This window comes from Aythya ferina (genome assembly GCF_964211825.1).
Source record: "Aythya ferina genome assembly, chromosome: W".
NCBI lineage: Eukaryota > Metazoa > Chordata > Aves > Anseriformes > Anatidae > Aythya > Aythya ferina.
In genome coordinates, this window is record NC_140313.1 from 2092144 (window position 1) to 2116418 (window position 24275).

The 24275-nt window shown below is 48.2% G+C and overlaps 3 long non-coding RNA genes across 3 annotated transcripts; 2 read left to right on the forward strand and 1 right to left on the reverse strand.

The window, feature by feature from the left end:
• Positions 1–1026: 1026 nt before the first annotated feature.
• Positions 1027–4577, forward strand: LOC311426247. Its single transcript, XR_014686632.1, has 5 exons — positions 1027–1516; positions 1591–1863; positions 2637–2746; positions 3805–3867; positions 4380–4577. It is a non-coding gene; the product is annotated as an uncharacterized lncRNA (long non-coding RNA).
• LOC311426248 lies at positions 2312–2628 on the reverse strand. The gene is made up of 2 exons (XR_014686633.1): positions 2553–2628; positions 2312–2377 (listed from the first exon to the last, which is right to left on the reverse strand). It is a non-coding gene; the product is annotated as an uncharacterized lncRNA (long non-coding RNA).
• Positions 4578–5410: 833 nt separating the features above from the next.
• On the forward strand, positions 5411–22290 carry LOC311426252. Its single transcript, XR_014686634.1, has 14 exons — positions 5411–5518; positions 5799–5876; positions 6647–6693; positions 6783–7628; positions 8245–8477; positions 8574–9026; positions 10243–10368; positions 12013–12963; positions 13786–13885; positions 14111–15457; positions 15637–15740; positions 16157–17167; positions 18213–21264; positions 22011–22290. It is a non-coding gene; the product is annotated as an uncharacterized lncRNA (long non-coding RNA).
• Positions 22291–24275: the final 1985 nt, after the last annotated feature.

Below are 24275 nucleotides of genomic sequence, written 5' to 3' on the forward strand. Positions count from 1 at the left end.
GGCTGGGTGCTGGAGGTGGAGACCGATTTTTGTAGCTCACACGCTGGTCAGCCCGAAGTTGTCCTGCTCCAGAGAGTGACCCACCACAATGGGATCTGTGATGGGATCTGGGTGAACTTCAGAGCCTAATCCTACAAGTTTCAGCCCCCACAAGCTGCTGCCTAACTCTGGGGCCTGAAGACACTTGGCTGCCTGGCCCACCTCACACCAGCCATGATCCCCTATCAGTGCACAGGGGTTTCTGAGGCACCTTTGGAGGTAGTTTAGACCCAGGCCCAAGCCATGACGAAGTTTTATCTCCACAGTAGGTCTGCAGGAAGCTTTTTGTGCCTGGCAGCGAGCCTGGGCCGAGATCTGAGCCCGATATAACTCCTGCCCCTTCCTGGGCTGAGCCAGCACTCGCGGTGGATTTTTTTTCCCCTCAGCTTTTATGGGCTTTCTCCGATTTTATTGCCAGCGTAATGACTGGAAAGCAACGGTCACCAACGGCTCTTGGAGCACGTGGTGGCTCTCCAGAGAGGCCAGGAGTCAGCCACACCTGAGGAACAAGTCAATATTTGGGGTGGTGGACGTGGTGGGAGGGATGAAAGGGTCCATCCTGAGGCGGAGGGGAGTTCCCTCAGAGCTGCTGTGCGGTGGTGGGCTGGTAGAAAAAATGCACCTAGATCAGCAGGATTTCTTCCCTCTTGTACCTTTATTTACAGTTCTCAAGCTCTGGGGTGGGCTCTTCCTTTCTGAATCCCATCAAAGTTCATTATTATTAGTATTTTTATTTTTTCTAGGAACGAGGCCGATTGGTCTGAGTCAATGGGGAGACCTGAGGCCCAGACAGCGTGGGTCCCGAGCCTCTGTGGGCAGGAAGATGTGTGTCTGCTGCTGTCCTGACAATGAAACCAGCTGTGTGTCTCGCTGCCTGCTTGACCACTGCTCCTAAATTCGAGCCTGGTGCCTGGAAAAACTTGTCATCTCGTAAAACAGCTGGCTGGAGAAGGAGCGAGCTGGCAGGCCGCAACGGGGAGCGGTGTCCAGCACGCCTCATGTTTTGGCATGTCCAGCTCGCTGCCTTGGAAGGTTTCCTTGAAATACTTGCTTTTTATGAAAAAACCACTGCCTGTGTTGAAGCACATCGCTCCCTCGCAGCCTCTCTGAAGTGAACCGAGCAGGCAAAGCTTGTGGTAACGCGGCGTGCTTGGTCAGGATGAAATCCAGACTGCGCTTTCCTGCTTCTATCTGTCTCCTATTGAACAGCCAGAAATAGCCATGGCCCGGCAACCAAATTCAAGGAGAAGGCTTCTAGGAAAGCCTGCAATGCACACTGCCTTCAGGAGCCCGATAACCTTATGGTATCTGTGCATGCTGGAAAGCCTGACCTTGGTTGAGACACCTGCGTTTCGTTTTTTCTCAAAAGCACATGGGTGTATGATACCTTTTAGCTGATTCAGCTCCCTGACCGACTTATCTCGCAGGTGAATTACAGCAAATCAAAGCCAGGGAATGGCCCGAGAAGATAGCGCTGGTAATCAGTGATAAGGTACTTACATTTAAGATAAAAAAGGTTTGTTTCGGTTTTGTTTTTTTTTTTTGTATTAGCTCCTAAGGAGGTGGTTAGGCTTCGAGGTTCAGGAGGTGCCTTGCTGCATCTCCTCGCCATGGGCTGATGGCAACTGGGGAACACTGACCAGCGTTCAAGGCTCTCAAACACGTGCTGGATGAGGTATCGTGATGGCTCCCGGCATTGCCCAACTGCTAATCACACGCAGATGACTGCAATCACATCTTGCAGACACGTTTGGCTTCTGCAAGGTTGATGACAAAGAGCTCAAGAGGATAGGGACTGACCCTAACGTCGTGATGAGCAAATGAGTCTGTTTCTATTTTCGTCTGGTTATTTTTGGTCTTTTTTAATGGATGAGGCTTGCTGATATGGGGTAAACAAGGATTTTCTCCAGCGTGTGAGTAGTTGGAAAAATAGCCATGTGCGTGCTCTGCCACCCCACTGACCTCTCAATTAAATTACTCTCAGTTAGTTTAATTTTTTTTTTTTAATGACATTTGTGGAATGAAGTGGGTGTTTGCAAAAGATGTCAGTATAGGACTGCAGTTTGCAAGAAGTGACATGGTCACAGCTCGCTCGGAAGCCAACCACGTTGTGCAAATGCAGAATGGGAAAACCAGGGACGTGAGTGACCTTTCCCATGTGATATCAAGTCTGTCATGTATTGTGAATGTCCCATCCTACTCAAAGTGGATAGCTAGAGTGGAGACATCCTTTTCTTCTCCATCCGCCCATCCTTGGGACTTTCTGCTCCTCTTTGACCCCTGGTACCATCTTCCTTCTGGTTGCAGAGGAGGGAGGAAATCGACTCAGTTGAGATGCCTGGGAAAAAATGTATTAACTTGAGTAATCAGGATGATACACCAGGATCCTGAAGGCTTTCGAGAAGCATGTCAAAAGTTAAAAGTTTTAGGATTTTAGTTGTGTTTCAGAGTGTGTCTGGAATAAAGTGGGGAGAGGGGGAGAGAAAAGTTGTCTCCCCAGAAAGAAGCATTACCTAATGTCATCTGCTGTAATTTAGACCGTCAGGCTTTAACAAAATTCTTTAATTTGTTAACAAAATTGTTTAATTTACTTTCAGAAAAGGCAAAAATATCCTCCTTTCGTGCAGCCTCACCCCGGAACCTTGCACAGACCGTGAATGCTGCAGTGGCTGGAGAAAGGTCCCAAAGGAATGGAGGAAGCTTTCAGGCTAGTTACTATTTAACTTGAATTGCTGCAAAGACACGGTGCTTTCCTTCCCTAAAACGTAAGCTTCAGACTTCACTTGTTTTTTTAACAACTGAATTAACAAGGTACATGCAGGCCCTGGGACAGCGTGTTCATCTCATCTATTGCCATCTGAAGCTTAAGTAAAAGGTCAAACTTTTACCAAAAGTTTTCTTTTCAGAAACTGAGCTGTGAAATCGGACGTTTTGGGGTTCCTTGCAACTGGGAAGCCTCTCCTTTCTGCTTTGCTGGGTTTGAGAGGGATGTGATGTACAACTACAGCACACAGATCACAGCTTTGTCCCTTTCATGAGCCTCTGATCCGCTCCGTGGCTTGCAGGTGCAGAATGACATTGGCCTGACCTGGGCTCCTCTGTCTAGCCGTAGCTCTGGGAGAGGCAGAAGAGCAGCAGCCTAAGCAATCTGTGCACATCACAGCATTTCAATATATTTTCACATTTTACGACCTATGGCTTGCCTTAAATCGCCAGTGCTGAGCTGTACAGCGTCCATATGGATCGGCTTTCCTTTTATGAATCGCTTCCCAAGCCCGTGTTTGACTCTAGAAATGTTTCTCAAATCCATCCATCTCTATCTGGGCTGCCTTTATCTCCAGGTCAGAGAACAGCTCCGGAGCGGGCTCTGATGCTAATTCGAAACAGATTGAGGCTTTTCATCAAAAATCCTCTTCTTATTTTTATTTTTTTGTGAGCGGACCATGGCAAATCTGGACATTTAATAGGTTTGAGGAGGATTTTTATTTTATTTTTTCCCTGATTTGTAGATAGCCTCTCTCTGAGAAATACGCCGGCCCCAGAAAAGGAGGAAGCGTGTCCGTACCCGGGGGGGGGGAATTTCTGCAAGAGCTTCGCCGGCTCTTCTCCGTGCTTGCCGTGGGGCTGCTGGGGGATGAATGAGGGATTTGGAGGGCAGGCTAGGAGCTGATGGGGTGATGGGGTGATACCGGCCTCCGGGGTTACTGCGAGTCAGTGACATTTGCTTACAGCAGAGGTAACACCTCAGGGCCTCTCTTCCAATAGGAACGGGACTCGGACGGGGCGAAATCAGGAGAGTTTGCGGGCCAATGAACGCCGGCTCTGGGAGTGAGTCACATTCAGTCGAGTTTCAAGTTTTTGCGGTCGGGGAGCTCATTCAAAACCCACATAAAAGAAGGTGATTAATACAGCGCCTTCGCTTCTCTGCTGGCTTCAGCTCCTGTGCAAACGGGAGACGGGGCAGGGGCTGCCGGTGCGTGGTGTGGGGGAGGAAATAAGAAGGAAAAAAATTACTTAACCGTGCTGGAGACACGAGGCGCTGCTTTCCTGGGTGAAATCCAAGGCTGGGAATGCTCTGCGGGCTGTGAATAGCCCCTGACAGCTTAGCCTGGGCTTCCCTGGAGCATCACCCACCTCTGTGCATCCCTCCTGGCAAAAATGTTTGCTCTCTGCCTTGGAAGCACGCCCCTGCCCTCCCCGGAGGGATCGACTCACTGAAACAAAATCAAATTTCCACAATCCTTGTGTTGGCACCGTTTGTCACGATGTTTAATATATATTTTTTTTAATGTTTCTGTCTCTGAAAGCCTTCTGTTAGAGAAAGTGTTTCTCATTATCAGCTGCGGGGCTGCCAGACCTGGGAGGTGTTTGTTTCCCATTGCTCTCCTTGTCCCTCCTGCTGTGCGGGATTTGTCCCAGAACCGGAGGTGAGGAAAGCCCTAGGAAAAAGATGTTACGGGGCAGGTGGGTGGCTGGTGGCCCCCTACATGGCTCTGCAAAGAGTCAAAACAGCTTTCAGCTTGCCTCCTCCCCCAAAAGAGCACAAAAAGGGATTTCTCAGCTCTGCCCAGGTAAATAGTCCTGCACCGGCTTCAGGAAGGGCAGTCCCGGACGGAGCTGAATATTTCTGCAAGCAAATCACTCGCCGGTATTTGGGGAATGAGGCTTGAGGAGAGGAAAAAAAAATCTTGCTGTTCCTCAGGACCTGAAGGACCCCATCCACCTGCTTGCTGCTGCTGCTGTGCCAGGCTGAGTGTTACCCAGAGCTTTACCAGCACCGAATTAAGTCATTTCCCGTGAAATAAGTCATTTCCCATGAAATCTGTGTGTTGGTGAGGCTGTTCTCATCCCTTCAGCTTCTCGTGAAGGAGCGAAGTGCAGCTGGTCTCAGCCATATAGGCTGGGCTTTTCGGGCTTCTGTATGAAAAGGAGATAGACTAGAAAATACCTGTAAGGTCGCTGACGGAAGGCTCATCCTACAGTTTGTAGACAAATAATTCCTTCTGGCCGAAATTCATCCAAATTTCGAGTTTTCACAAATTATTTCACACATTTTTTTGGTGTAAGGTGAGTGCTGGGGGAACGGACTGGCCCTTTGAGCGTCCCATCCTGCTGGGACGGATCTGTGGGATCCCTTCAGAGAGGCTGGGAAAGGGAGGTTTAAAAGAAAACCTCACTGAGAAAACTTTCTCTAAATACTGGAAAACTCTATTTTTATTTTTTTTTCATCAAATTTACACTTCTGGCACCAAGAGATGTCTCGCTTCAGAGAAATTCTCAGGGATCCGTCTTCTGAGAAAGCTTCGGGCCACTTTAGAGGGGGATTTCTGCAGAGTGAACTCAGCGGATATCTGCACGCTCGCTCGGCACTGACAGAAGACGTTTTCATCACGGGCTGAGGCACTTCTCGTTTCCTTGAAACGTTAGCTGGGGAATTTCGTTCGCTGCCATCAGCTGCTGCTGCTCAAAGAAAACCCTGGTAAAATATTCAAAATCTTTTTTTTTTTTTTTTTAAGGCTTTATAGAGACAGAACCGTTCCTCGGTGCTGTTAGCTTCTCATTTTTGTAGGCATCAGCACTGAGGTGAAAACAATTCCCTAGAAAAAGAAGCGCTGTCGATGCTGTTTTTTTGGGGGCTGGGCAATTATTTCCTAGGAAAGCAGCCTTTGAACTGAAGAGTCCGAGAGAGAAAATGCAAAATTTGTTTCCTGGTAGTTCCTTCTGTTTTTCTGTGATTTTCTGTATTTTTTTTTTTCTAGGCAAAAATACGATGGAAGGAGAAAGGCAGTCGGAAAGAAAATAATCTGTTGCAGCGGTGCCTCGAGGTCCTGAACTCGGTCAGTAGCCCATTGCACAAGAGTTCAGGGGCTTCTGAGGCTTCAGTCCTAAGGGGGATTTTTCAGAAACCCTTCAGGGCTCTGGAAGCAGAAGCCTCTTCAAAACAAGATGCCTGGAGAGCTGGGAAAGCACAAGCAGGTCAGAAGGCAGCTCTGCAGACACCCCGTTGCTGCCTCGTTCAAATATTTGTTCAGCTTGCTTCAAGTGCTCAGGGTTTCTTGTGAGGTTAGGTTATGGACACAGACTACACCAGGGACCAGGAGGGTTTCCAGACTAGGACAGGGTCCAAAAGGGAGCAAGGCCAGATATTAAAACTGGACAGCGAGAGCTTTTGTGCTCAGAAATGCTGTGTGGATTTGGACACGAGGTTAGCCAGGCTAGGAAGCCGCAGGGTTTGGATGTGCCACGAGGTCTCTGCTTCCTCATGACACTTGCTATCAGCCTGATGTTGTTTCTCTGGCAGCTGTCGCAACTTATGCAACTGTGTTTTATATCAGCGGCCCCAAATACAGCTGTAGGAGAGGCTCTCCCTTGGCCTCTCGAGCTCGGTACTCGGTGGTGCCAATTTTCCAGCCATGGCTTAGGCGTGGATGTCAACCATTCGCTTGGACGTGGACGTTTCCAGAAGTGAAGGTGTCACCTGAAGCTGTCCCTCCTCACCTCTCTCCTGTAGGAGCGTTGGAATTCACTGTCACCCTTAGCACTGATTAAAATAATTTATTCTCTTACCAAATTAACCAGAAATTAATCACTTCCCTTTTCTTCCCAGCGCAGAAAACTGGTTAAAATCGCTGTGGCTTGATCACGGAAGCTCAGGTATTAAGCTTTTACTCAAAAAAGGTAAGTTTGCTCCAGATGTGCAAGGCTCAGGTAAGCAGAATTCCACCACCTGGCTTTGCTTTTAGTTTAACAGATACGAAGAAGACGTACGATGGAGACAGAGAAGTTTTTTTCGTCTCTCTGATGCCTGCTGAAGGATCGTGGAGTTGCTCCGGGCGCGTTTCCAGCTTTGTGAAAGGCTAACGCGGTGCTGATGATTTTCAGTGCGTACAACCGTAACAAGTGCATGTGGTTTCCATGTGGAACTGTGAGCCTGTGCTAATGTCCTCCCAGGAGGGGAAAACCGCAGCCCCAGGCAGAGCAGTTAGTAATTTTGTGCCTTCTTGGTCGAGCAGGTATGGAAGTGTTTTGGTTTTCAGTACATTTGACTGGCTTTGGAAGTGCCTCGGTTTATTACTTGGCTATAATTCTGCTTCCAAAATACATAGGACATGTTAAAACCACTATTTACACTATTTACCTGGTGGAGACTCAAGAAATTATTCTGTTCTCTTACGAGGCACCAGTTCGTGTAGCTGCAACCCAACGTGTTGTAGGGGCTGGTGAAAATTGTGATCGGATAGACACGCCGAGCTCCTGCCTGAGAGCATGCTGACTCACAAAATTGTGTCTGAAGACTCAAAATGTGACTTTTTCTGACCGTATGATAAATGAGGAACTCATACGGAAAGTTGCCCGTTGTGGCTTGGCAGAGCTGAAAGAGCTTATATGGCAAAATAGAGAGAGAGAGATGGCTAAAACTGAGACAAGGTGGTGGGAAAACCGAAACCAAATTAGCATCAAAACGGTTCTGAATGTTCTGAACAGCACCAGCTGGTGTCACGCCACACAGGCTGTTATTTGACTTCGGATATCCCTTGCCCCAAGAGTTTCAGTGAGGTACCGAGGCCAAGGAGAACAGCAAGGTGTGGGTGAGTTGATATTTCAGGTGGTCACTGCACATTTTTTAGAGACTGTGGCTTCATGCACACCCCCATCTACCTTCTCTCATCCATCTGTGCTCTGTAGATCAGACTTTTCTTAAGATTTTGCTCAAAGGAGACGCTTCTCCTGCGTAGGACCATTGCCAGCTCGTGACCAAGCCCTGTCTGACCCAAAGAAAACCTCTCTGCCCGCTGGAGCAGCACTTTGGGGTGCCAGAGCTGGGTCGCCGTGTCCCTATATCCCTGTCTGAAGGGTCTCCACAGCCGGGGAGGAGAACACCTTGTTGTGTCTCGGCTCGTGCTCCCCCAGCCGTCCCGCTAGACGAGACGGGAAGATGAAAGAGTACTGAAAACATAGATTTGGAGCAAAGGAACAAAGATAAAGGAAGATAAAACCAGAAAATGCCTTCTTAAGATTATCTGTAATTACAGAGATCGTCCTTAGCTGGCTCAGCACATTGGCTGGCACTTGGCTGCTCTTTCTTCTGGATAGAAGCAGCTGGAATTTCTCTCTTGAACTCTTAGAGGTCAACATCTTCTTCTCTCGTATCCATTAACTAAGACAGATCCCAAATCTTTGTGTTTTTCTCTCTTCTGTAAGAAGAAATCCAGAGCAAAACCCGGTCATGGGTCTTTGGGGCTGCAGAAGTCCACGGGTGCCTTGCCAGGGAAAGCCAACGAGCCACCAACGTTCCTGCACACGTGGGCAAACCCTGCGTGGAAAAAAAGTCAGAGGCCCAGGAAATAATAAAGATTGAAAATGCTGGCCGTAGGGTTCAGACGCATAACATTAAAGATTAAGAGCCACGTGAAAACCTCAGCCCACATCTGTGGTTCGTAAGTGAAGGTTTACTGTCGGGCAAATTAGTGCTGAAGTCTATTAACTTCCTGAATTCGTTGAACTTCTGATAGTTGTTTCTTTTTTTTTTAAAGGCTGCGTTTTGCTTTTCAGCACTTCTTCACGTTATGCGAGGCAAGCGACAGCATCAGCTTTCTGTGGAAATCCGGTCTTGTCCTCTCCTGACATCCTTATGGCATGCAAAATATACGGTGTGGCCAGCCAGGGAGCTGATGGATGCACCCTGAGTGTAAACTCCTTTTATTAATGAGGATTCAGATGGAAACCAAGTGCTGGTTATGTGGGTAAATACAGGCACTGACATAGAAATGTCTGAGAGAACCTCCTGATAATTACTGCGTGCATCTGCTCGCGTTGATGTGCACCCAAAATCAAGAGGGAACCCGGTGGTTGAGTGCTCAGCTCCGTGGAGTCCCTGGACGTGGCCACTCAGCTGCCAGGTGGAGAGGTGGTGACAAAAATACGAGCTTAGAGGCGGCGTTTGGAGTTTGCCTGCGGAGGAAATGAAGGCAGAAAGACCTTTGGAGGTGGCTGGGTCAGGATTTCCGAGGGCTCTGCCTTTGGGGTGGCTGAACTTCAACCCCCGGTGCTACCAGGGCCACTTGTGGTGCTCAAGTGGGGAGCCCCGTGGCACCAGGAGGGATTTTTTTTCCAGCTGATAAGGAAAGTTTCACCCTTCCACCTGAATTTCTCGGGACTTCCCCAAAGCTTTGCTGGTTGCTGGAAGCTGCTCAGCACCCAGCACCATTCTTGCGCCCGGCAAGCTTCATTCTTTCCTCCTGCCATCCATTATCCCCTATCTGCATAGCTTTGCATCCCAGCACCATTTCCATGAGAGTAAAATTAGCAGCTTGAGTAATTACGAATAAGTCGTGGGAGACAAAGAAGCCTTGAGGCTGATTGTAGGAAGCTGAAGTGTCTGGCGTTGCAAATCCCCTCCGCACGCTGAAGGGCAGCACAAAATCACTTTTTTTTTCTGAGTTTCCAAGGTATTTAGGAACCCAAATCCCACTGACAAGGGTGGGGGCACAGGAGGATTGATGTTCTAGTGCTCAAGGCACCCAGGCCAGGGTTTGGGGTCTGCTCTTCCTCTCCATCAATGAGCGCGGCGATGCTGTGATGCCAAAAATCACCGAGGTATTACCAAAAGCAGGGGGCCAGACTCGTGCCCTGCTCATCCCTGAGGGCCGGGGATGCCTCAAGCTGCACCTGGTTCAAAGAAGAAACCCAAAGGTCTGTGCTCTGCCTGGTTGCCAAACGCGAAGCTTGTACCGGGCACATGTGATGAGGAAAGCGGGTGCTGCCGCCGAGCTGAGTCCAGGACGACAGCTGCTACTAGTAAAAAAATAATGATGGCTTTTACTGGGAAAAAACTGCTCACTGACGGCAGAAAAAGAGCTTTACTTGAGTCAAAACTGCAGGTTCTGTCTCATAATGGCCACATTAAAAAAAAAAACACAAAGCTTAAAAAGACAGCCTGTAGAAAATGACTGCTGTCATCTCCAAGGCTTGAGGAAAATGAAGGAATCTAGTTTTTTTTTTTGCATGTGTTTGCACACAGATTAGCTTAAGAGGAAATAAGTTTTAGTTTAAGAAATGTTTAAATGTATCCTAAGGAAGTTAGGCTTCTGGAGGGGCTTCCAAAGGGTACCAGTGCTAACCCCGTACTTGTGCTGGGGGCAACCTCTGTGCTAAAACCACCCTGTAACGAATCTGTTCTGTTTTTTTTCTTGTTTTTAACAGGGAAAACTGGAGAGAGATCACATCAGGACACGCGCTGGCCCATGTGGAGCGATGGCCAGGGGCAAACAGCAGAGCCAGGCTGCTCCGAGCACGTGGCCGAGCACCATCCTGCGATGGCAGCCAAAGGTGCGGCCTTGGGAGTCTGAGTTATTTATTTTTATTTTTTTTTCCATGCTATAAAAAGGCTGAAGGGCTTCTCCTATCGTTTATGCGCGGAAAAGGTCTGGCTCTGAAGCTGTGCACCAGAAAACCGATGACTTTTCCAGCTTTTCCAGCGTTACTCCCCAAAAAGAGTGGCACGAGACGACACATTTCAAAAGCGTGCCTCTTCCGGCGCCACGAGACCTGTTTCGATTTCGTTTTCCACCTCAGGATGATCTCCCGGGCCCTCCAAGTTTTTCTCTTACCATCCGGCACCGTTCGGAGCCGTTTGCTCGGCCAGGATCCCTCTTTGAATCCAGCTGTCGTAGTTCCTGGGGATTTCAGTCTGCCTGGCCGGCTGTGACATGCAGGCGCAAAGCTTTGTTTGGCAGGGGTGCCGAGCAGCTTCTTGGCAAGCACAGTTTACTGTACACAGAGACAGAGGGAAGGAGAAATCTCCCTTTGTCTTTCTCTGCTCTGATTCAGCCTTCCTTCAGACCATGCTGCTGCTGGTTTACGTGAGTTTGCTTAAGGATTCACTTCACAGCATCTAACCCACTGATTCTTGCAAACTTTCACAGGTTTGCTTCCTAAAAAAAGAGGTTTAAAACCTTTATATGAGTTCTTTTTTGTTGTTCTTGCTAAGAAAGTGAAGAGAATCACCGTCTCTACCCCTGCTGCTTCACTTGCAGAAGATATCACAGGGCAGGGAGTTCCCCAGGTGCCTGAAATCCCTGCTGATGCCTGTGACTTGCTTTTCTTTCACCCTTCGTTATTAATCACTCCGGCTTGTGCTAGCCTCAGCACCAGGTTCCTACCAACATCTCCTCTTATGCTTTGGGTCCCTAACAAGCAGTCGTTTGTCTGCTCCGAGGCCTTTTGGTAAATTTTACATCGTTTTCCCTGCAAAGATAATTTTACGAAGAGTTGCAGCGTTGCGCGCGCTCAAAGGTCATGGGAACCTCTCGCTAAGATTAGCCCAACTTCTTCTTATCAATGGCTTTAAGTGGCGTTAGCATTTTAAAAGGAGTGCTGTGTGAGCGTTAAAAGCCATTTTTTTTTTCTTCTTTCCCCAGTACACGTTGAAAAGCACTTTTATCCCATGCCTAGGGCTGGGCGCTAAATGGAGCCCTATCACCATGGGCTGATGTTTTCTATTCAGAGCCCCACAGAGAACGCTTTGTTCGAGGGAGAGCCGAGCTGCAGAGGTTGTTGGAACAATTTCATAAGCATAAAAGTTATGGCAAGGTGTCTACCCGGAGCTGTAGGGCGGAAGGGAAACCCTACAACACAGGCTGCTAAGGAAACGAGCTTTACGTTGCTCAGCTCTAAGAACGGAGGAAAAAAAAACTCTAAATTAAGGTGTCGTTGCCCTTCCCTTTGCTCAGTTTGTCAATACCAGGGTAGAAAACGTCGTGTTGTACATACAGGGAATCACATCCTGAATTTCTGAAGGGATTTACTGCTGAGCTAAGGCCCTCCAGCATCCTGCTCCGACACGGACATCGTGGCAGTGATGCTGCAGAGACGCAGCCGCGCGGTTTTCTCAAAGCTGGGAGCCGAGCCTCTCACCAGAATGGATTTGATTTCGTAAACAGCCGCTTTTCTTTTTCTTTTCTTTTTTTTCAGAACGCGTTGTCCTTATGGAGAGATGGATTTGTGCTGGGACCTGCTGCCCCGAGGCGCTGCATCCCCTACAAACCAAACCCCGTGGGCATCCTTGGCACGGAGACTCCCTTCTGACCGACCCGAGCCCTGCGGACTTCCAGCTAAGTGCCTTTCTACGGATATTGTGGGCTAAGTGCTTTACTCCGAGGCTTTTCTGTTCCCCCGAGGGCTTCATTGGCATGCCCGGCCCACAGGCTGTTCTCACACTTGCCCAGCTCTCAGGAAGAGGAGGAATAAATTCGGAGAGACGCTGCAGGGGATTAAAGGACCGGGTGATTTCTGAGAACTCCCCTCTGCCGCGATGACAAATAACCCGACACAACTGGAGAGGGACAAAGCTGTCCCCCGAGTAGGATCAGGGCTGGCTAGCGCAGCAGGAAGAGCTCGATGGGATTCTTTGAGGTTTCTCTTTCTCTGAAAAAGAAGAGGCCGTGCCTCAGCGAGTCCTTCTTACCAAGTGGTGCTCCCCTCTGAAACCTGGTTCACTCTGCCAAAGGCCTCTCCAACCAAGGAAAAGTTACCCAGTTCCTCTTTATTTCCCCACATTGTTCATAATCTGTTCTATTTGGCTATTTTTTGTGTAATTTGCCATTGAGATAGGCACTGTCTGGAGCCGAAGACATCCAAAAATGCAGATCGATCATCTCCCATGACTCTTCTCCCGTGCGGGATCGCTGATCAAAGAGGGCAATTAGCACCGCGATACGTCTCGCCTCACAAAAATTATGGGAGCTGATTGCGAAATTCTTCAGATTCCACAGGCGTGAAAGCTCTTCTTTAAAAGGAGAGGAGAGGCGATGCTGCACGAAGGAAATGCTCTGGGGTTGGAAACCTTTGCCCTTTTCGCCCACCCTGGTGCCTCCAGGTCCATTCCCTCACATCGTAGCACCTGGGGGATTTGCGTAGAGGAAGGTGAGGAGGTTTTGGTCGTGCTGTTTGGGTTTTTGTCCTTTTTTTTTTGGAGGTGGGGAGATGGAGAACGTGCCAGCCTCTGGAAACGCTGGAGTTCATCAGCCTGGTTGGTTTTGAGAGCGTGTCAGAGGGCGAGAATAACCAAACTCCTGCTGCAACACATACAAAAGCCCTGGGAAATTCAAGGCTGGGTAGACCTGAGGTCCTCCCTGCTCCCAAATTAAAATAGTCCAGGCAACAGCGCTGCCACTGCTTCTCTTCCAACACTTTTCTGCTCCATCACCCCGAAACGTGTGTGTGAGGCTCCTGCAGCCCCTCGGGTGCTCTCTCCGGGGCTGTGCTGCCAGCAGAATATTTTCTGCCCTCGGGAGTTTGGTGTTGACAGTGTTATATCTTTTGGCGGAGGCTGCTAACGACTTACACCGGAGCAAGTGTTGTATTTATTTTTAATCTCCATCCTCAATGAAGCCATTGTTGGGTATGTGACTGCTCAAAACGCGCAGCCCGAGCTTCGCTGTTAATTAACTCCAGGCAACGAAGGTAGGAAAGGATTTGCAGCGGGAGTGTCTGTGGCAAAAACATGCTCCACAACAGAGTGGATGTAGAATAATATTCTGCAGGGCTTTTTTTTTTTTTTTTTTTCCACACAAATTTGTCTGCCTTATCAGGGAGCCTAATTATACCCCCGGAACTGATCAGGAGCATTTGTCATCAGTATTTCTTTAATAAATACCAGTGAGATAAATAGATGCAGTTTTCTACGCAACACCTGATCCAGCAGAAGCCATGTGGAAGCGATGAGCAATCTGATTTTGTCTCCAGCTTTTCCACAGTTCCTCTTCGAGACCGGTGGGATGACGAGGTCTTTCCTGCGGCTTATGGGATCACTGGATGAGCCGAACTGGAGCTGTCTGTAAGAAGGGTGAGGCACAGACATTATTTGATTTGTTCTTCTCAGGAAGAACATTTTGCCGATGTTCTGCTGGCTTTTCTTTGCCTGTCTGGAGCGGACATAGGGGCTGCAGTAAAATTAAGAGAACATTATGATTATGCCAAAGCTTTTTCCACTGGAAACGGTGGCAAATTGACAGCTTTTGATCAAGAAGCCAACATTATAAATCAATGGTCATACTTTGTGTGTTGACAGTATCATTGGACCCTCGGACAGCCTCACCCGAGCATCTTCTTGCGTTGGAGGAAGGCACAGAGAGCGGGTAGGAAGCATCAAGCCCCGGTGGGCAGGAGCAGGCCAGCTGGTAGGAACAGCAACACGGGGACTTTGGGAGCTGCAAGTCCCAACAAACACTGCAGCACCGGCAACAATTCTGCTTTTGTTGAGGGCCATGCGAGTCTGTTTGTTTGGGCACGGGCTGTGGCCCTTTGTGTTAACAATACAAGCTTTTGTTTCAGCACAGCTTTTGAAGTCAGAAGGCAGCCTTGGTCCAGGTACTAAAGCCAATTTGCTTTTAATGAGGTTTAAAGGAGCAAATGGGGTCCTGGAAGCTCCCGTGCAGCCCTACGCTGTTGGTAACACCGTTGAAGGTAACGTTGAACGGTAACACAGCTGCCCGTGGCTTGTGCTTGTTGTCAGCAGCTGAATCTCTCCAGAAAAGGAGAATTTCAGTGGATATCAAGCCTGAATGTCCAAGCAATAATCCCCTGCAGCCTGGTCGTGCACCCCTCAGAGACGTGGTCCAAGCTTCTGCACTGGTGGGTCTTCCCTGAATGCCCCTGTGATGAAGCCAGGGCTTCGTTTCAGCCCTGAGGAGCCTAACAAACACCAAATGGCCATCAGTGTTCAAGGTTTTAAGGATTGGTTAGGTGAGAAGTGTTTGGAGATATCCAAATATCCCATCCTTGAGTGCTCTGGGGACTCCCAGGGTGAGGTGGAACAGATCTGTGAAGGCATCGGAGCGCTTCTGCAACGCGCCCTCCCTTTGGGTTTCATCTGGGAGCCAAAGCAGGGGACTTCCAAGCTCCACGAAGCACGTTCCTGAGCTAAAATGAAGCTCGGAGGTGGACAGAGGACCAAGCTTCAGATGCAGGCAGGTTAAAAGAGGGTGTCCTGGCTGCTCCTGCTCCCAGGTACTTGTGCCAACGTCCCCAGCTCTGCCGCACGGGTGGTTAAGCTCCCACGGAGCAGCTGCTCAACAGCTGCAGCTTCCTCATCCCATATGAAAGAAACCCCCAAATCTCTGTGAAATTTCCAGGGGTTGAACAGCTGCTGCCTGAGCCAGGCTGTCTGTGCCGTGTACACGGGGACGCTGTTGGTGGGGAAGAGGCAGGCCAGACAGCTGGGAGCTGTCATTCCTCCAGCCGCTCACTTTTTCATCTGCCTTTACTCACGTCAGAGCCTTCTGAGTGCAAACTGGAGAGCGGAGAGGGCCTTTGGATTGCTTTTCCTTCCCTTTTTCTCACCCCAGCCCCGCGATTGTTGTGCGTCGTGGGAGCCAAAGCCTGTCACCAAAGGATTGATTTCGGGAGAGGCTTGTCGGTGGGTTTCATCTCGACTAACTTCTAGACATCCAAGCATCTCCAAAGCTCGTTACTGGGAATGCAGAGGAGCAGGGTCCTGCAAAAGTGCCACTCAGCTGAATTGGGTGGCATTTTTAGGAGCAGACAATTTGTTTTCTGAAGACTCTCAAATTCCTTTTTTTTTTATTTCGGCTGCAGCTGGGACAGACCCCGGGATGGGCTGGATCTTCTGGGAAGGCCGAGGTGTCCTGCGGAGACGAGAGACTCTTGAGGGAGGAGAGCCACTAAAAATCAGGAAATTGGTTTGTGTACTTTGAGAAACCCACGCGGAGCCATTTGCCAGAGGTTCTGGAGGGTGTTTAAAATATCCCCACATTAACAGGCTGTGGTGTGACCGACTGGCCAGCCGTGTTTGCCTGGGGAGAGGAAAGGTTTTATGCCCAGGACGTAGCGGGGAAAAGTCTGGGTCACCGGCAGGGTTTCGTTTACCTCAGTCAATAATGAAGTGCAGGATAAAATCCGTGGTATTGCTGGGATTTCGCCTAAAAATGCCTTGTGCAAAGACTTACTTTTATTTCCCGGCGTTTTGCGTTCTCTCTGCATTTATAAAAATAAAACGAGTCATTAATCCTTAATCAAAACCAGTTCTTAATTCTCCTTTTTAATCAAATTGCGTTTCTGCCACGAATCCCTTATTCGTTCTCACATGTTATTTCAGGTTAACCAAGAAACGAGGCGGTTTTTTCAGCCGTGGGAAGCAGAGGTGCTGGATGTGGTGATGCTGCAAAAGTGAAGACACGCGCTGAGGTCTTGTCGTCGTGGCACTGGCTTTTGATTGGCATTTCCCTGCTTCGTTTCTTGCTAAATGAGCCTCCTGTAGCAGACCATCGGTCTCTGTTCGGGTAACAAGAGGGATCACACCTTCTGGGAAGAGTTTCCCCTCCAGTGAGACAGCGGCAGGTCATTTATCTCTGTCTTGAGTTGCTCTGCTTGAAGTTGTAACTCAAGATGTGGTTTAAGCAAGATCAAAATGCATGAGTCCCCAAAATCCTTGGCCACGTGGGATCTTGTTCCTTTATCCCAGCCCTTCCTGCAGGTCTAATGGCTCCGAAGAGGTGGGATACGAGGAAAGAGGAGAGGCAGAGAGGTAGAAGGAAGACCTTGAGTTGAAGCTGTCATGCCAGGAAGGCCCCCGTAAACTTTGTGGCTTCCCCTGCAGCCTGAGCACAGCGTTGGTAAGCCTCTAAAAGCTCCACAAACAACACAAACTGGGATTTCTGCTTGCAGAATGGGATGTGGGATGTGTCTCCGAGGATGGCTGGAGGTCCCCAGACCGGTGGGAGCTGGGCTGGCCCCCAGAAACTCTTGGGATGAGGCTGTTGGTGTGCTCCTGTGGAAGGCCCAGCAGCAAACGGGGCTGATCCTGCTTGGCTATAGGGGCTTTGGCACCCCAAAACCCTCTCCTTGGGACAAAGAATAGAAATAAAAACGCCCCGTGTTGTCCCCATGGCACGACCACCCTCACCGGGGGGACAGGACGCGCCATCTCCTGGCTGGTCCCATTTGGGGACACGGCTGTGATGCCACCGGGGGTAAAAGGGGACGAGGCAAGGTGACAGCATCACTTTTGGCCCTTCCTTCCCCTGTTACTGGGTTGGTCCCGCTCTGGAGCAGGGGCTGGAGTCCAGAAAAACGCAAAGCAGGACCCGTCAGCGCGGGCCGGGCGAAGGTTTGTTGGTTTTTTTTTTTTGTTGTCTCGTTTCAAGCAGCCCCTGCGAGCAACTGGTGTGCGCGAGGGGGTGGCAAGGGAGGAGGGGGGGGGGGTTGCCATGGCAAAAGGGGATTTGCAGGGAATGAATAGCTTGCTTTTTCTCCCGCGAAATGAATGGGTTGCTCAGACCTCCCCGCACATGAAGACTTGTAGGTGCTACGCTCGGCGGCAGAAACCGCGCGCGATATCCTCTCCACCCTCCCCCGGCTTTACGTTTTACACAGGCCTCTTGATACAACTCAATCTTATTACGCACACAAAAAAAAGAAGTGATCTGGAGTGCAGATTGAGGCGGACAAAATGCTCCCAGTGGGATCTATCCGTGCCTCTTCCCCAGTCCCCTCCAACGACAGGGATTAGCGGCGATGTTTGCGCTGACTGGAACCGGGACATAAAGACCATGCTTCATTTCTTCCCATTCAGCTAATTCTTTACATTGCAGACACTACAGGAGCCATTTATGGTTGGTTTTGTGTGTTGTTTTTTTTTTTTTTGCCTTTGTGAAAGTGGGTTAGGGCGGGAGGGGGAGGTGGGGGGGGGAGAAATCTACTGAGGACGCTGTTGGCGTCGCCAAAGAAAAGCCTCCTTTCAGGCGTCAGCCCCCAGCCCTCCTCTGCTGGGGATAAAAGAAGCCGCATCTCATGCCGTGCCGTTTTTGCAGGCAGTGCTGCTTCAAGACGAGGCCCCTGATGCATTTGCAGAGCAACTTTTGAGAAAGAAAGTGGTTTAGGACGGTCGGTTTGACTTCCCAGATCAAGGGCCGCGGCTGTATCGGCGCAGGGGAGGGCTCGCTCTCACTCTTGACCCATACCCTAAAAAAAAAAAAGCACAATACGGCATCAAATGTAGGTTTTTATTTTTATTTATCTTTTCTGGGAGACTTTGGGGAGTCGGGACGTGACCACGTGGGAAGGGTTTGGCCAAGACCCCAGGGAAAATAGTTTTGCCAGCCACCGTTCTCGCTCGTCCGTGCCAATTGACAGCGCTCGTGTTTTCATCCCAGTTGGAAGAAAACTTCTCCGGCGGCCCCAAAAACACTTGTGGGACAAGATTTGTGTATAGACGCCGGAAGATAACTTGGTTCTGAGCAGATTTGTGCCGTGACCTTGGCTCGTCTTGGGAGGGTGAGCGAGGCAACGTCAGCCGGAGCATCTCCGGGGGCATGGGATGGGAGAAGGGACAGCAATAATATGGCCAAAACGCCTCCTGGCTGACCCGGGGAGAGGCTTTATCTGCTCCAGAGCCGTGCATCGATCTTGGCTCCGCAGACAAGCTGTGCTGACTCACTGCGGGTTCGGGAGAGGTTACGGGGTGAAATTGAGGCTTGTGAGATGGAAGGAAGGGCTCATAAATCTTTGCGGGTTGGAGGGCAGGCAGGGCTTTGTGTCACAGGCAGCGCTGGGACATGGTGACCCTCAAAAGGAGCTTCAAAACACGCATTGTGCTGGTTTATTTCCTCATTTAATTGCAAACTTTCAGTCTCGGAGAGGAGAGTTGCGTGGTGTGGACACACCTCTTGTCATCGTGGCTTGAAATTGGGTCCTTACAGTTACGGAGCGTAATCCACCCAAGGATTAACCTGGATTTGTGCAGACAGGAGAGGGAAAACTGACCTCAAATTGCCCCGTGCATCTCGGGGGACCCCAGCTAATGTGCCCCAAATGTGCGTGATATTGCAGCCACGACGTCTCACCTCCGTTCTTGTCAGTAGGAGAGAGAAGAGATGAACCTGAGCCGTCCCGCGGGGAAATACAGCCTGGGCAAGGAGTTCACCACATGCTTTGTAGCGCGATCCTGCACGTGCTTGAAGTGGAGGATGAAGCCTGAGTACGTTTCTCTGCAGCACGGCGAAATATCCTAGGAATAGAAATATCCTAGGGCAAGAGCTGGTACGCGCTGCGTGGTGCTGGGCTCCTTCCAGCGCAGGGAAAATATGAAAGGTACCTCGGAAAAAGCCATGCTCATCCCAACAGATTCACCTGACGTTAATAAATAAGAACAGAGGAAGTCTGCTGTCGGATTCGGAGCTGTGTGTTGGCTCACCCCTCCCAGTCCTGTGCTGGGTGAACGATTTATCTCTCTAAACCTAAAGGATCGGGGATGAGAGGTGCATTTTGTTTCCACGGGATTGCCGTTGACTCAACTTCAGGTTTTCATTTGAAGTCTGAGACAAAGGTGGTTTTAGTTCCTTGCTGTCTAGCGTGAGTGATGCTCTGCCCTTGCAAAAATGTAACATCCTTGTAAAATTTAGTGTTTTCCTGCTTTATCATCTTCCTGGCCAATCCGTGCAAGGGAAGAGATCAAACATCTGTGCTTCTCCCAAACGGAAACCAGTCATATTTGAATGAATTCAAAGTGAGGTCAGCACGTACGTATTGCCATCTGTGTCATCTTCACCTTGCCGATAGGAGAATTAGACGGGATGAGAGATGTAGGATGGAAAAAATAAATGCAACTGTGGCAGAACTACATTTCCCAAACTGGAAACACTGATGTCACTCTCATCCCATGTCCTTTTGGGAAGTTGGTATTTTACACGTGCCAGGAAAATCATTCATATCCTACCTCTACTGAATATGTTTCAACGCTGTGCTTAAGTTTATTGTTTGCAGTGTAACTTAACCTAATTCCCGTGCTCTTTGTGTTGTCTTTATAGTTAAAACCACGGTAAGGGTGGACTGATTTGCATGCTTCGATATTAGGAAATGTTCTGAACTGCCAGGATGGGTCTTCAAAAAAGACCCAAAATGGGTCTTCAAAGGCAGGTTGGAGATCAAAACCCCCTTTAGACTTTCTGTTGCGAAAGCAGCCAGCATCACACCACGCTACATCGTGGAAAACATTGTAGGACACGAGGAAACCCTTTCACTGACTGCTGTCATCACGAAACGTCGTACAGATGGAGCTGAAGGTGACTTTAGGTCTTGTTGTGTCTTTGGCCAGATGGATGGACTCCATCCTACCCCATTTTCAATTTTTCAGTGGCCATATCACTCTATTATTTTTTTTTTTTTTTATTAGTGAAAATTGCTTAATAATGCCAGGAAGCCAGCTAACAGTTGGCTCCAGGTGGATTACCTCAGTTATCAATTAACCCTAAGGGGTGAGTCAGAGCTTTCACTTTCATCTAGAAGCTCCCTTTCCTCATCACCCAATTCATGCAACGACGCAGCTGCCGTGGGTACCTGCGAGAACTTGGCCAGAGGAGGAAACACACAGACAATTAATTGCTCCATCACCAACTGCTGAAACTCTCGTAACTAATACGAACCAGGACATCCTCAGCAGCCCATAAATCACCGCTGCTTCCCACATCCAGTGTCTTATCTCAGCGTAAAGCAGCTCTCCACTCCCTAGTGTAGTTTGTCTGCAGGTTTCCTTTGTCTCTGAGGCCATCTTCGGAATTAGCACCAAAAGATGCAGCTCACCTGCAAGGGGGAGTGCTGGTAGGTTGTTTCTGAGCAGATCTGCGATTAATTACTAAACTCCTCCAAATGAGAAGAGTTTCTCAAATGCTGCTTTGTTTCAGAAATCCAAAAGCAATCAAAAAACTCTGAAAAATAATAAAAATAATAAAAAACACTGGAGATGTGACATGACAAGTGCACCTCATCACACACCTCTGGATGCAGGAGCGCCACTGGGCTCACCAAGCTCAGTGCAATGTGTTCGGCTGTCGTTTCAGCTCAGGTATCGAGGTGGAAAATGGGAAGTAAAGATAACCCCGTAGGAAAACCACCACCCAAGTTCAACAATTTCACACTGGTTCCTGCATGGATGGCAGCCCTGGCCACAAGGACAAGTGCTCTTAGTGCTAACAGAGAGTGCAATCACACCTGATGCTAATTAATTCATCAGCTGGGAGGTTAATGAATGAGGTTGTAGCCCCCTTAACATTGCAATGGGTTGGACAATGGGGTTAGAGTAGTAGGGGAGCAGCAGGAGGCTGGGTGATGGAGAAGCAGGGTCTTCAAGACACACAATGGCTTAGAAGGTGGTCTTTTGCCTTTACTTCCAGATGAAATATCTAATTTTAGAGGAAAAAAAATAAGAAGGTAGGTGTTGGAGATGTAGAGAGGAGAAGAAGCTGTCTGGGTGTCTGCTCATTTGGCTCTTGGGGAGATTTTGCTGTTTCTTCCATAAAAAGAGGAATATAGAGGCATTGATGATTTTTTTTCCCTCCCTTTTTAGAGACTGATTGAAGAATGTTGTACCCATAAATGAGCAAAGGGACTTCCCTTTTTTGGGGATATTACTCTGTGCAGTTACTAAACTGGCTCGAGACATGTTTTCTGTCTAAAGGTGTTCAATGAAACTGTTGGAGCGGTGATGGAATTTGGAAGAACAGCATTTAGGAAACAAGTTACTGTGAATTATTCCCTTATTTATTTTCTTAATGCTTGTTTGCCTATTCTAACAGTGTCTTTTTTCTTCGTTTGCTTTGCTTTATGCATCTATACGTTGTTCCCAGAGAACATTTGATTTCCTTGGATGGAAATAAGGAAGGAATACTTAAATTATTAATTCTAAACAAATGTTGGGGGAAGCGATTTTTTTATTACTCTAATGTGAATACTTCTAATCTTCAAACCTATGGTTCACTTCTCAAATTTTCCCTTTATCATTTAAAGTGATTCTTACTGTCGGTGTAAATGTATTTAGAATAAGCTTTGATTTTTCAAGTCAATTCATGAAAATATGTACGTGTGAGCCTCAAGCTATTGTTCATTTTAACTGCAATGTTAGTGGAATAATAATTTGATTTTTATTTTTTTTTATTGAAATATATTTACAAAACCAGATTTATCTTTGCGCTGGGATAGGAATGAAGACAACAGATTCCAGAAGTTTTACAGAACTGAAGAGCTGGGGCTTTTTGAAGATAAAACATGAGCTCATTTCCTCGTTCAGGGTCCCAGGAGCACTGCACGTTACCAAATCTCTCGGCGTGCAGCGATCTGCGTACAAACCATCCATCTCTGAGCATTTGGGGAGTTAAGGCACACCCTTGCGTGAAATCCTTTGCATGTTTTTCCTGTTTTGCAGCATTGTGTTATTAGATACAAATTCTATTTGCAGTATAGCAGTCTTTGATCTCTTCTTTATTGTGTAGGTGAGCGGTGTCTCACCATCTCACTTTCCTGCTGAAGAAGGAAAGTATTTGGTACAAGTTAGTCATAGTTGCTAGATAGAGAGCTTAAGGAGTTGACTTGATGATCCTTATGGGTCCCTTCCAACTCAGGCTATTCTATGATTCTTAAGGAAGTAATCAACCTATTCCTTTTTTTCTCTATTTTTTTATTTTATTATTTTTTTAATGCAGGAACGAACCTCTTCTTGAACTCATTTGCCTAGGTATTTTCTTGCATAGTGATTTTTATGTTGGGACAACCCCTCTGGAAATGCTCTCCTCCTTCTCCTGGTTGTAGATGAGATGCTTCCTATGGAGGCAGCTAGAGCAAGGTGGAACAACGTTTCCCATCAGTGTCCTCTTCACAAAGGTGTTTGAGACCTGAAGCAGAACTTGAGGGTCCCATTTCAACGCACAATACTTATATAACAGTTTAAGCACAGTGGCTGCTTAGATTTTTAATTTACCTGATGAGATGCAAACCCAAAGTCCTTGTGTTTCCTGGAGGTCCCAAAGTGCTTTTCTCCCTCTTACCTTCACCTCTCATTTCCTCCTTCTAGTTTCAGATGATGGTGAATTCCTTTGGTTTCCTTCTTCTAAAATGCAGCAGAATTAAGGCTTTTCTTTACCCAAGGGGCCACCCCTACTCTCCCTGGTAGGTGATCCTGTTTGTCACTGTTTCTGTGGCAGCTTTTGGGCTCTGCAGATCACCCAGAGCCTGGTGATCTCTTTGCTCGTGGATGGGGGCTCCAGGGAGTCTTCAGAGCTCCCAGGCCTGGGGTGATTGTCCAAATTCCTTGGGATGGAGGTCCTTGAAGTTCCTCCTCTCCTGTTGATTAGCCAGATTGATTGGAGGGAGGTTTGGCTGCAAGCTGGGGTTGTCAGCAACATCACAACAAGAAGATTTCTTCAGTATCAGCAAAACTAACTGGGAGCTGATGGTGATGCTCTGGAAAGCACAGGTTATCCCAAGGCATGGTGGCAGACAACGCAGCTGGAACCAGAGGGTGCCAGGAGAGCCCATCTCAGAAAACATATCATGGTACGACTTATTTTTAACAGCTTAACTTCGCATGGGTGAAACCACTTGTGGTTTCCTGTTTTCATTATCTGGCTTTTCTATTGTTTGGCAAGGATGTTTTTTAGGGGCAGAGTCAAGCCTCTGGGCCCTCTTGCTGCATCTAACGTGGGGCTTGGAGCTCCTGTGTAGGTACTGAGGGCACACATGAGCTTTGTGGAAGGGGTTTGCATCCTATTTTGAGAAGTATCAGCGTTGCGTTGCAAAGGAGCAGGTAAAGAAAATAGATCTTAGCCTCATCTTGTCACAAAGTCAAGTCTTTCATCGTTGATAGCCCACGTCTCATAGCTGGAGACTGTCGCTGATTTATAATGTTGCATAAAGAAAACGCCAAGTACCAGAGTAGACAAAACAGGAAGCCAAAAAGTTCTTCAGATAAAACAACTATTAAGGAGCTGATGCGTGCTGGAGAGTCCTACAGGATGATGGTGCTTTCCCCAGAACTGTGGGAAAAAATAGACTTTCCCACTGGAAGATATAACTTAATCACAGAAATGATCCAAGTTGCTCATCTACCTGCTTTTTAAACTACGTAAACTGTTTCTAGAGGTGACTGTAGGGAGAAATCCATCTGTCTTTCCCCCCCCAGCACCAAGTTACACTCCCTGTTGGTACAACCATGGAAAATGGGAGGGATGTCTGGGTTTCTCCTCGCTGAAATTTCCTAGAATTAAAGGTTATTTGCCAGCCCAAGTGCACGAGGGAAAGGGATTTGCTCTTAATGGCCACCTGCACCAATTCTGCAGGAATTGAGGGTAATTTTGTGCTGCCTTCTTGGCTATGGGTTGGCTTACAAGCAGTTATCTGCCTCCAGGCTTTACATGAAATGGGGAAATGAGGGGAGAAAGGGAAAAAAA